A 13,817-nucleotide genomic window follows, 5' to 3' on the forward strand; every position below is an offset into this window, starting at 1 on the left:
AATTGTGGTCTATGAAGTTAATGGAATATTATTGTTTTACCTAAAAAACAATGAATAAACTAATTTCAGAAAGGCCTGGAAAGATTTACATGAACTGATGTTGATTGAACCAAGCAGAACCAGGAATACACAGTGACAGCAAGATCATGTGATGATCAACTATGAAACACTTGGTTCTTTTCAGTGGTTCAGTAATCTAAGGCAATCCCAATAAACTTTGTTTTTACGGAACAATCTGCATGCAGAAAGAGAACTATGAAGACTGAATGCATGCTGGGTTCACTTCTTTTTTCTGTTTTTATTTTTTCTCATGATTTTTTCTATCAATTTGATAAAGAAATGTATATTTAAAAATAGTTTACATGTATAACAAAAAAGTAAAACAATTTATAAAATTTTCTTTAAAAAAAAACTCATAAAAGATGGAGAACTATATTACAGTAGAAGACACCTTAGAAGAGCAGCAAGAAAAGTCTGTGGCACCAGGGTGAGAGTCCAGGATACAGACCCAGTACAGCCCTGACCCCAGGGCCAGCAAAGCCAGGACTGGCCTAAAGATCTCTGAAACAATGGCAGTACTGGTGGCTTCTAAATCTCTTAACCCAGAGACACACTAAAGATGACTTGCAAGGTCAGTAAAAAAGATCGGTGACACCAGTATACAAGCCCAGCACACAGTTGCAGTACATGTCACATGAATGCAGCCTTAGCTCCAGCCCAAGCCTCAGCTCTAGTCCCAAGTTCCAGCAACAGAAGAATGGGCTGGGAAATTCTGAATCAGTACCAGGACTGGTGGCTTCTAGACTTTTCAGCCCAGAGACACCAAAGAGGACCTTGAAATTTGTCAAGCAAAATTTGTCAATAAAATGAGTGGACCTTGGGAAGCCAGCAACTTGGAGTAGGCATGAGCAGTGGGAGCTGTGGCAGCTTCCAGAGGCCTTAGGTCACAGAAGGTCTCTTTATTAGCAGTGAGAAACAACTTTGTTGATTTAGCACACTAGATCTTACATCCATAGTGGAGTGTGGACACTGCTTACAATTCCAGGCTAGAAAAGAGTGCCTCTGGTTAGTCCTTAGAAGAATCTTTGAAAATAGCTGCAAAAACTCCTGAAGCTTAGGACACTGCACCCTCCATCCTGGAAACAGCAACAAAGAGTTAAAAGACAAGTAATAGGCTGGGGAAAAGAGTAAACAACAACAAAAAAAAGATTCTTTTTTTTTCCCTTTTCTTTTTTTTTTTAATTAAAGCTTTTTATTTATAAAATATATGCATGGATAATTTTTTTTAACTTTGACCCTTACAGAGCCTTCTGTTCCAAATTATCCTCTCCTTCTCCCCATTCCCTCCTCTAGATGGCAGGTAATCCAATACATGTTAAATATATTAAAATATATATTAAATCCAATATATGTATACATATTGATACAGTTATCTCACTGCACAAGAAAAATCAGATCAAAAACAACAACAACAACAAAAAACTGGGAAAGAAAACAAAATGCAAGCAAACAACAACAAAAAGAGTGAGAATGCTGTGTTGTGGTCCAAACTTACCTCCCATGGTCCTCTCTTTGGGTCTAGATGGCTCTCTTCATCACTGAACAATTGGAACTGATTTGAATCATCTCAATGTTGAAGAGAACCATGTCCATCAGAATTGATCTTTATATAGTCTTGTTGTTGCCGTGTATAATGATCGTCCGGTTCTGCTCATTTCACTTAGTATCAGTTCATATAAGTCTCTCTAGGCCTCTCTGAAATCATCCAGTTGGTCATTTCTTACAGAAAAATAATATTCCATAACATTCCTATACCATAATTTATTCAGCCATTCTCCAATTGATAGACATCCATTCACTTTCCAGTTCCTTGCCACTACAAAAAGGGCTGCCAGAAACACTTTTGCACATATAGGTCCCTTTGTCTCCTTTAAGATCTCTTTGGAATATAAGCCTAATAGAAACACTGCTGGACCAAAGGATATGCTCAATTTGATAACTTTTCAAGCAAAGTTTCAAATTGCTCTCTAGAATGGTTGGATTTGTTCACAGTTCCACCAGTAATGTATCAGTGTCCCAATTTCCCCACATCCCCTCCAGAATTTGTCATCTTTTCCTGTCATCTTAGCCAATCTGAAAGGTGTATAGTGGTATCTTAGAGTTATCTTAATTTGCATTTCTCTAATAAATAGTGATTTGGAACACCTTTTCATATGATTACAAATAGTTTCAATTTTTTCATCTGAAAATTGTGTGTTCATGTCCTTTGACCATTTATCAATTGGAGAATGGCTTGAATTGTTATCAAGTTGAGTCAATTCTCTATAGATTTTAGAAATGAGGCTTTTATCATAACCTTTGAATGTAAAAATTTTATTGCTTCCCTTCTAATTTTGTCTGCATAAGGTTTGTTTGTACAAAAACTTCTACAAAAAGATTCCAATCACAGACAGTTATTGTGGTAAAAGAAAGATCAAAATACATAACCAAAAGAAGACACCAAAGTTAAAGCTCCTACATCCAAAGACACCAAGAAAAATAAGAATTGGGCTCAGGCCAAGGAAGAACTCAAAAGAGATTTTGAAAGCAATGTATGAGAGATAGAGGAAAAATTAGGAAAAGAATTGAGAAGGGTACAAAACAAAATACAAAAAGCTAACGAGGAGAAGAATATCTTCAAAAGCAAAATTGGCTAAATGGGAAAAAAGATATAAAAGCTCATTGAGGAAAATAAGTCCTTAATAATTAGAATTGATCAAATGGAAGCTAATGACTTCATGAGAAATCAAAATATGATAAAACAAAACCAAGAAAAAAAATTTAAAAATAGAAAAAACTGGGGGAGGGGTTTGAAATATGACATTCTGGAGAGTAATGGAGCTAAGTTTACAACAAAAAAATCACCTACTCAGTACAACTGAATATAATCTTTTAGGGGAAAAGGTGGATAATCAATGAAATGGAGAACTTTCAAGCATTAGTGGTGAAAATGCCAAAGTTAAATAAAAATTTTGATTTTCAAATACAGGATTCAGAAGAAGCATAAGGAGTAAAGTGGGAAAGTGATAAGGAACTTAATACAGTTTATTTATATTTTAACATGGGAGGTTGAAATTTGTAACTTATTAAAGCTTTCTCATTATTATGGCAGTTAGAAAGAATATATTTAGACAGAAGACACAGGTGTGAGTTAATATGAATAAAGTTAACTGGTAAGAGAAGAATTTATTGGGAGAAAAGAAAAGGGATAAGTGGAATGGTTTTCTGCCATAAAATTATCTGCCATAAAAATTACAAGGAAAAGCTTTTACAGAAGAAGGGAAGAGAGAGAGTAGAGGATCAGTAAGTGAACCATACTCTCATCATAATTGGTTCAAAGGAGAAATAACATGCATACACAGTATGGTATAGAAATTATTTTACCTTGCAAGAGAGTAAGAAGAGAAGGGGATTTGAAAAGCATGGGACGGTGATAGAAGTGAGAGTATATTGGGGGAGGGAGAAGTCAGTAGCAAAATACTTTTGAGGAGTGACAACATGAAAGGAGAGAGAAAGAGAGAGAATAGAATGAATGGGGGAAAAATAGTTAACAATGATAATTCTAAAAACATTTTCCAGATTAATAACTTTTTATTTTTTATTTTTTAATGTTTGCACAATTTGTTTTTTTTTTGGATTCCAAAATTTTTCCCTTCCTTTCATGTGAAATCTTCTCTACATATTCTCACAGTTATCAGGCTGCATAAGAAAAATCATATCAAAAAGAAAAAAGAAAGAAAGAAAGAAAACAAAATACAAGCAAATAACAACAAAAAGTGAAAATACTATGTTGTAATCCACACTCAATCCCCACAGTCCTCTTTGAGGGTGCAGATGGTTCTCTCAATATCAAGACCATTGGGACTGACCTGAAACACCTCACTGTTGAAAAAAGCTGTACCCATCAGAATTAGTCATTGTATCATCTTGCTGTCACTGTATACAGTGTTCTCCAGATTCTACTCATTTCACTTAGCATCAATTCATGTAAATCTCCCCAGACCTTCCTGAAGTCATATTGCTGAACATTTCTTTTTTTTTTTTTTTTTTTTGGCTTTTTTTGTTTTTTTTTTTTTTTTGGTTTTTATTTAATAGCCTTTTATTTATAGGATATATGCATGGGTAACTTTAGAGCATTAACAATTGCCAAACCTCTTGTTCCAATTTTTTACCTCTTACCCCCACCCCTCCCTAGATGGCAGGATGATCAGTAGATGTTAAATATATTAAAATATAAATTAGATACACAATAAGTATACATGACCAAAACGTTATTTTGCTGTACAAAAAGAATCAGACTCTGAAATATTGTACAATTAGCTTGTGAAGGAAATCAAAAATGCATGTGTGCATAAATATAGGGATTGGGAATTCAATGTAATAGATTTTAGCCATCTCCCAGAGTTCTTTTTCTGGGCATAGCTGGTTCAGTTCATTACTGCTCCATTGGAAATGATTTGGTTGATCTCGTTGCTGAGGATGGCCTGGTCCATCAGAACTGGTCATCATATAGTACTGTTGTTGAAGTATATAATGATCTCCTGGTCCTGCTCATTTCACTCAGCATCAGTTCGTGTAAGTCTCTTCAGGCCTTTCTTAAATCATCCTTTTGGTCATTTCTTACAGAACAGTAATATTCCATAATATTCATATACCACAATTTATTCAGCCATTCTCCAACTGATGGACATCCATTCAGTTTCCAGTTTTTAGCCACTACAAAAAGGGCTGCCACAAACATTCGTGCACATACAGGTCCCTTTCCCTTCTTTATAATCTCTTTGGGATATAATCCCAGTAGTAACACTGCTGGATCAAAGGGTATTCACAGTTTGATAACTTTTTGAGCATAGTTCCAAACTACTCTCCAAAATGGTTGGATTCGTTCACAACTCCACCAACAATGCATCAATGTCCCAGTTTTCCCGCATCCCCTCCAACAATCATCATTAATTTTTCCTGTCATCTTAGCCAATCTGACAGGTGTGTAGTGGTATCTTAGAGTTGTCTTAATTTGCATTTCTCTGATTAATAATGACTTGGAGCATCTTTTCATATGACTAGAAATAGGTTCAATTTCTTCATCTGAGAATTGTCTGTTCATATCCTTTGACCATTTTTCAATTGGAGAATGTCTTGATTTTTTATAAATTAGAGTTAATTCTCTATATATTTTGGAAATGAGGCCTTTATCGGAACTTTTGACTGTAAAAATATTTTAGCAGTTTATTGCTTCCCTTCTAATCTTGTCTGCATTAGTTTTGTTTGTACAAAAACTTTTCAGTTTGGTATAATCGAAATTTTCTATTTTGTGATCAGTAATGATCTCTAGTTCTGCTTTGGTCATAAAGACCTTCCCCTTCCACAGGTCTGAGAGGTAAACTATCCTGTGTTCCTCTAATTTATTAATAATTTCATTCTTTATCCCTAGGTCATGAACCCATTTTGACCTTATCTTGGTGTACGGTGTTAAGTATGGATCAATGCCTAGTTTCTGCCATATTAGTTTCCAATTTTCCCAGAAATTTTTATCAAACAGTAAGCTCTTATCCCAAAAGCTGGGATCTTTGGGTTTGTCAAAGACTAGGTTGCTATATTTGTTGACTGTTTTATCCCTTGAACCTAATCTATTCCACTGATCAACTAATCTATTCCTTAGCCAATACCAAATAGTTTTGGTAACTGCTGCTCTATAACATAATTTTAGATCTGGTACAGCTAAGCCACCTTCATTTGATTTTTCTTTCATTAATTCCCTTGCAATTCTTGACCTTTTGTTTTTCCATATGAACTTTGTTGTTATTTTTTCTAGGTCATTAAAATAGTTTTTTGGGACTCTGATTGGTATAGCGCTAAATAAATAGATTAGTTTAGGTAATATTGTCATCTTTATTATATTTGCTTGCCCTATCCAAGAGCATTTAAAAGGGGGAAAGAGGGTTGGGGGAGGCAAGAATAAGTAAAGCATAATCTGGGGTTATTAAGATGGCAGGAAATACAGATTTAGTAATTCTAACCGTAAATGTGAATGGGATGAACTCCCCATAAAGAGGAGGCAGATAGCAGACTGGATCAAAAGTCAGAACCCTACAATATGTTGTTTACAAGAAACACATTTAAAGCAGGGAGATACATATAGAGTAAAGATAAAAGGCTGGAGCAAAATCTATTATGCTTCAGGTGAAGTCAAAAAGTGAGGTAGCCATCCTTATCTCAGATCAAGCAAAAGCAAAAATTGATCTAATTAAAAGAGATAAGGAAGGAAACTACATCCTGCTAAAGGGTAGTATAAACAACGAAACAATATCAATATTAAACATATATGCACCAAGTGGTATGGCATCCAACTTCCTAAAGAAGTTAAGAGAGCTGCAAGAAGAAATAGACAACAAAACTGTAATAGTGGGAGATCTCAACCTTGCACTTCAGAATTAGACAAATCAAACCACAAAAAAATAAGAAAGAAATTAAAGAAGTAAATAGAATATTAGAAAAATTAGTATGTTGGATCTTTGGAGAAAATTGAATGGAGATAGAAAGGAATATACTTTCTTCTCAGCAGTTCATGGAACCTATTCAAAAATTGACCATATATTAGGACATAAAGACCTCAAAATTAAATGCAAGAAAGCAGAAATAGTAAATGCTTTCTTTTCAGATCATGATGCAATAAAAACTACATTCAACAAAAAGTTAGGGGGAAATAGACCAAAAAGTAATTGGAAACTAAACAATGTCATCTTAAAGAATGATTGGGTGAAGCAGCAAATTATAGATACAATTAATAATTTCACTCAAGACAATGACAATGATGAGACATCATACCAAAATTTGTGGGATGCAGCCAAAGCGATAATAAGAGGGAATTTTATATCCTTAGAGGCTTACTTGAATAAAACAGAGAAAGAAAAGATTAATGAATTGGGCTTGCAACTAAAAAACTAAAAAGACCAAATTAAAAACCCCCAATCAAATACTAAATTGGAAATTCTAAAATTAAAAGGAGAAATTAAAAATATTGAAAGTAAAAAACTATTGAACTAATTAATAAAACTAAGAGTTGGTTCTATGAAAAAGCCAATAAAATAGATAAGCCTTTGGTAAATCTGATTAGAAAAAGGAGGGAGGAAAATGAAATTAGTAGTCTTAAAATGAAAAGGAGAACTTTCCACCAATGAAGAGGAAATTAGAGAAATAATAAGGAGTTATTTTGCTCAACTTTATGCCAATAAATTTGATAACCTAAGTGAAATGGATGATTACCTCCAAAAATATAGACTTCCCAGACTAACAGAGGAGGAAGTAAATTGCTTGAATAGTCCCATTTCAGAAAAAAGAAATAGAACAGGCAATTAAACAACTCCCTAAGAAAAAATCCCCAGGACCAGATGGATTTACATGTGAATTTTACCAAACATTTAAAGAACAATTGGCCCCAATGCTATATAAATTATTTGATAAAATAGGGAATGAAGGAGTCCTACCAAATTCCTTCTATGACACAGACATGGTACTGATACCTAAACCAGGTAGGCTGAAAACAGAGAAAGAAAATTATAGACCAATCTCCCTAATGAATAATGATGCTAAAATCTTAAATAAGATATTAGCAAAAAGACTACAGAAAATCATCTCCAAGATAATACACTATGATCAAGTAGGATTTATACCAGGAATGCAGGGCTGGTTCAATATTAGGATAACTATCAATATAATTGGCCATGTTAATAACCAAATTAACAAAAACCATATGATCATCTCAATAGATGCAGAAAAAGCATTTGATAAAATCCAACATCCATTCCTATTAAAAACACTTGAGAGTATAGGAATAAATGGACTTTTCCTTAAAATAATCAGCAGCATCTATTTAAAACCATCAGTAAGCATCATATGTAATGGAGACAAACTGCAACCATTCCCAATAAGATCTGGAGTGAAACAAGGTTGCCCACTATCACCGTTACTATTTAATATTGTATTAGAAACGCTAGCTTTAGCAATAAGAGCTGAGAAAGAGATTAAAGGGATAAGAATAGGCAATGAGGAAACCAAATTATCACTCTTTGCCGATGACATGATGGTATACTTAGAGAACCCCAGAGATTCTACTAAAAGTTATTAGAAATAATCCACAACTTTAGCAAAAGTTGCTGGTTATAAAATAAACCCACATAAGTCATCAGCATTCTTATATATCACTAACAAAATCCAACAGTCAGAGTTACAAAGAGAAATTCCATTTAAAGTAACTACTGATAATATAAAATATTTAGGAATCTATCTGCCAAGGGAAAATCAGAAACTTTATGAGCAAAATTACAGACCACTTTTCACACAAATTAAGTCTGATCTAACCAATTGAACATTTCTTATAGAAAAACAATATTCCATAATATTCATATATCATATCTTATGCAACCATTCTCCAACTGATGGACATTGATTCAGTTTCTAGTATCTTGCCACTACAAAAAGGGCTGATACAAACATTTTTGCACATGCCTGTCCTTTTCCCTTTTTTATAATCTCTTTGTAATACAAGCCCAGTAGAAGCACTACTGGATCAAAGGTTATGAACAATTAGATAGCCCTTTGTGTATAGTTCCATACTGCTCTCTAGAATGGTTGGCTCAGTTCACAACTCCATCAAAATGTATTAGTGTCCCAGTTTTCCCACACCCCCTCCAATATTCATCATTATCTTTTCCTATCATCTTAGCCAATCTGAAAGGTGTGTAGAGGTACCTCAGAGTTATCTTAATTTGCATTTCTCTGATCAATAGTGATTTAGAACATTGTTTCATATGACTAGAACTGATTTTAATTTCTTAATTGAAAATTGTTAAATCATATCCGTTGACCGCTTATCAATTGGAGAATGGCTTGAATTCTTATAAATATGAATAAATTCTTTATCAGAATACTTGATGTAAAAATTTTTTTTGCATGTTTTCCCATCTTACTGCTTCCCTTCTAATCTTGTCTGCATTGGCATTCTTTGTAGTAAAAATAAGGCCTCATTTCTTGAACATATAGGAACATGAGTGAAATTTAAAAAAGATAACAGCCATGTCCAATTGATAAATGATCAAAAGATATGAACTATATCCAAAGGGCTATAAAATCATGCATATTCTCTGATCAAACAATACCAGTAGTAGGCATGAATCCCAAAGATCTGTACATGCAAAGATACTTATTGCAGCTCTCTTCTCAGAGCAAAAAAAGTGGAAACCAAGAGGGTGCCATCAATTGGGAAATGGCTGAATAAATTGTTGTATGTGATTATGATGGAATATTAATAACAAACAAAGTGAAATGTACTGTATACAAAGTAATTACAATGTGTTAAAATGCTTAGCTTTGAATGACTTTGCTATTACCAGAAATAAAATGAGCACAACTATTCTGAAGGACTTAAGATGAAAAATTCTTTCCATACTCATACAGATTGAAATATTCTCTCTCTCTCTCTCTCTCTCTCTCTCTCTCTCTCTTTCTTTCTCTCTCTCTCTCTCTCATCCCCTCACTCACTTTATTTTTCTTGAGGGTTTTTTTTTCTGGTGGGTGCATTTATATTTTATAAACAACATAACTTTTACAGAAATGTTTTGCACAATTTCTTTCTTAATTAAGGGTGGGATGGGGAGGAAGGGAGAGAATCTAAAACTGAAAGTTTTAAAAACAAACTTAAAATGTGTTTTAAATGTAACTGGGTAAAAATGGAAATATTTAAAACAAATTTTAAATCTTTTATACTACCTTAAAAAATAATACCTTGGTGAAGGTCAGGTGGAGGCATGATGATGCAACAGAGGGAGTGCTACAATTGAACTATCTTTACATTCACCTCCAAATACCTTTAAACTAATACCTTAAAAATAGAGTGGTGGAGCAAACAGAAAGAGATGATGAAACATTTTTCCTCTCCAAGATAACTTAGAAATTCTGAAGGAGAGCTTTCTAATATTGGGTTGGGAGTTGGTACAGAACCCATGTGGCAGCAACACCAGGTATGGGACTGAATGGTGCTGACAACAATAGTAGCTTCCAGAGTACTCAGCTCCCTTAAGCAGATCTTTAGAAAATTGGCCAGAAGGAGATTACTATCACGGAGTATAGAACAAGGCACTGTTTGGGAAATCTGTAGCTGTAATCTAGTAGCAAATTGCCATTTCAGGGAGGAGAGGAGTACTGTCAGTCACTTGTGAACAAGGGCCATGAGGAGCACTAACAATTGTGACTAGAAGGATCAGAAACTTTTTTTTGGAAAGGATCAGAGAGAGCATAGAGCAAGAAGGCAGTGACCACATCTCTGTGGATCACACTACCTTGAAATCCCCCAAAGCTTTCACACACCTTGAACTAGCTCCAAAAGAAAGCAGGGCAAAGAAGCAAAACTTGAGATTACTATCCCCTGCTCCAGTTGAGCAGTGCCCATTTTAGTATAAAGTTCTAAGTCAAGAAATAGATTGTAAATAAAGAGCAAACAACAAAAAGAACCTGAATGGCTAGTAGCAAATCTAGTAGCAAAGAACCTGAATCAAGACAGCAACCTAGAATACAATAATGTGAAAACACCTCTAAACAAAACCTCAACCCTAAAAGATTGCAATTTGCAAAAAGAAGCCAACACTAATTCCTGGTAGAGTTAAAAATATTAAAAAAAAAAAAAACAAATAAGAGTGTTTGAGGGGGAAAATGGGAAATTAAAACAACAAGAAAATTATGAAGACACAAGTTTGATAAAAAAGAAAAGCAAAATTTACTAAAAACCTTTAAAAATGATTGACAAATAGTAAAATATTTAGAAAAGATCACTGAGGAAAATGTTTCTTTAAAAATTAGAGTTGAGTAAGTGGAAGCTAATGATTTCATGAGACATTAAGAAAGAAAAAAAGTCAAAAGAGTGAAAAAATGTAAATATGTTATTGGAAAAACAATAGAATTGGAAAATGTATTGAGGAGGAATAATTTAATATATAATTATAAGATACATGAAAATCATGATATTTGAACCTAATTATAATATTGGGAAAATATTATAAAGGAAAACTATGCTGATATCATATATCAGAGTGTAAAATAGAATCTATCAGTCATCCTGAAAGAAATCCCCAAATGAAAACTTTCAGTAATATTATAGCTAAATTCTAGAACTCCTGAATTACTGAAAGCAGAGAGAAAGAAACCATTCAAAATATCATTGAGTCACTGTAAGGGTCACACAATATTTAGCAGAACAGAGGGTTAGGAATATGATATTCCAGAAAGCAAAGGATCTAGAATTAGAGTAAAAAATAATCTACCTAGCAAAACAAAGTATAATCCTTCAGAGGAAAAATTTAATGAAATAAATAACTTTCAAAAGTACTTATGAAACTATCAGAGCTGAATAGAAAATTTAACTTTGCAAATATAAGACTCAAGAAAAGCATAATAAAGTAAAAATGAAAGAGAAATCATAAGGGATGCAATATTGCTAAACTGTTTACATTTGCATGTGGAAAGATGGGAAAGATGATATGTAAGTTACATGTATCATCTTTCCACATGCAAATGTAAACAAAGTTATTTTAAAAAAATTAACAACTTTGTCATTGAAGATGGGATGGTTATCCTGGCAAAATGGTAGGGTAGGTTATAAAATTCCAAGCCCTCCAGATTTTCTGCACAAACAAGATAAAATTATGCCTCAGGACAAACATAGAGTGCTAAAAACAAATAAGAGTTGGGGGAGAACAAGATCCAAAGAAAGATACCAGCCTTGAGGTTTGACCCAGTTGAAGTGTAAACACCTCCATGCTAATTCTGTTGAAACAGCAAGTGACAAGCTTTACTTTCCCAGGCAGTGTGATGAGTCAACTGTCTGAGTCAGGGAAGATTGAGGGGACCTCTGCTGATAAGGAACACCACTTCTAGCTATGCTGTCCAAACCTGGCCCTGGGTAAGAAGGAATGGGCATACCCCTAGTGAGTACAAAAACAGTGAGGAAGGGAAGGTGCTGGCTGCAGTCACTAACAGGAGGGTGGAGTTCTTGGTTTTGGGTTTCAGACCATAAGAAAGAACAGAAAAAAGACCTGAGGTCAGAGGTACCATTCTTCCCCCACCTCCCACTAAAGAACTAGAGGTAATTACACTAACAAGCTCTTATTTAAAAAAAAATACATGAGCAGGTAAAGGAGAAAGAACCCAGTCATGGGAAGTTACTATGGGAATATGGAAGAATTGGGTTCATCTTTAGAGGAAGGAACTGATTTTTAAAAAAGCCTCTTCTAATCCCAAAAGTAAGATCAAATTCATCACCTGGCCATAAACAATTCAAAGAAAAACTTAAAATACCTTTTAAAATAAAATGAGAAATATTGAAAAACAAACAAAAATAAGAACAAGGCAAGAAAAATAACAAGATTATGTAAAAAAGTCAACCAACTAGAAAAGGATATCCAGAATCACAGGGAAGCAAAAGACTCCCTGAAAACTGGGACTGAGCAAGGAGAAGTCAAAGAAGTAAAAAGGGACCAAATGAAATATAAAGAATGAAAAAAATAGAAAAGAATGTGAAACATTCATAAAGGAACAGCAGATCTTTACAACAGGTCAAGAAGAGAAAATATAAGAATAATTGCACTACATAAAAGCTATGACCAAAAAAAATTAGATATAATAATGAAAGAAATAATTAAGAAAACTGTTCTGTGAATGTGGTTCACAACTTAGCAATTCCATTCTTTTTGTTGTTGCCTGCTTGCATTTTATTTTGTTTCTTTTTTTTTTTTTTTATACTGGTTTAATTTTATTTTTCTTGTGCTGCACAATAATTGTATGCATACGTTAGATTTAACATATATTTCTACCATGTTTAGCAGTATTGGACTACTTGCCATCTAGGGGAGTATGTGAGGGAAGGGAGGGAAAATTGGAATGCAAGGTTTTGCAAAGGCTAATATTGAAGAATTATCCACGTATATATTTTGAAAAGTAAAAAGCTTTAATAAAAAAAAATAAAATTGTTCTGATATTAGAACAAAAGGGGAAAATAGAAGAAGAAAAAAAATCTACTGATCATCACATGAAAGAGATTCTATTATGAAATCATAGAATAAATCATAGAAATATAGCTAAATTCTTAATAGTCAGGTCAAGAAAAAATATCATCATCATCAACAACAACAAAATCAAAAACAATTGAAATATTACAGTGCTACAATTAGAATCACCTAAGACCAAGCAGTGGCTGCATTAAAAGACTGTCATTCTTGGGACACTATACATCAAAGAGTCAAAAGACTCAAGTTGTGGCTTAAAATATCATATGAAGTAAAGTTAAGCATAATCCTTAAGAAGGCTTTTTAATGAATTATCAGACTTTCAGGATTTAGTTGAAAGAAAATGTGACCTTAATAGAAAATCTGACGTATAAGAAGCAAGAAAAATATTAGATAAACATCAAAGATCAATTTCAAGCAATTCAATAAGGACAGCTATTTATGTTTTACATATGGAGATGTTAACCATATGTCTAAGACTGTCATTAGTAAGTTAGTAGTTCAAAAGAAAGATCGGGATAGAACTGAGTAAAAGAAAAAAACTGAAAAAGAAACTGAAGGAAAAGTTAAAAAAAGCAATTAGACTATATGAATGAGGTGTAGGAATAAGAAGTGATAAAGAGATATTACATGGGAGAGGAGGGATATCTGGAATCCTATTCACATTGGGAATAGATTAAAGAGGGAACAATTTACATACACATGTAGTAAGGCAAGATATTAGAT

At 33.6% G+C, this 13,817-nt stretch overlaps 1 pseudogene; it reads left to right on the top strand.

The window, feature by feature from the left end:
• Positions 1-422: 422 nt before the first annotated feature.
• Positions 423-13,817, top strand: part of LOC100918275 — a 136,565-nt pseudogene continuing 123,170 nt past the window's right edge.

Source organism: Sarcophilus harrisii, chromosome 3 (genome assembly GCF_902635505.1).
Source record: "Sarcophilus harrisii chromosome 3, mSarHar1.11, whole genome shotgun sequence".
NCBI lineage: Eukaryota > Metazoa > Chordata > Mammalia > Dasyuromorphia > Dasyuridae > Sarcophilus > Sarcophilus harrisii.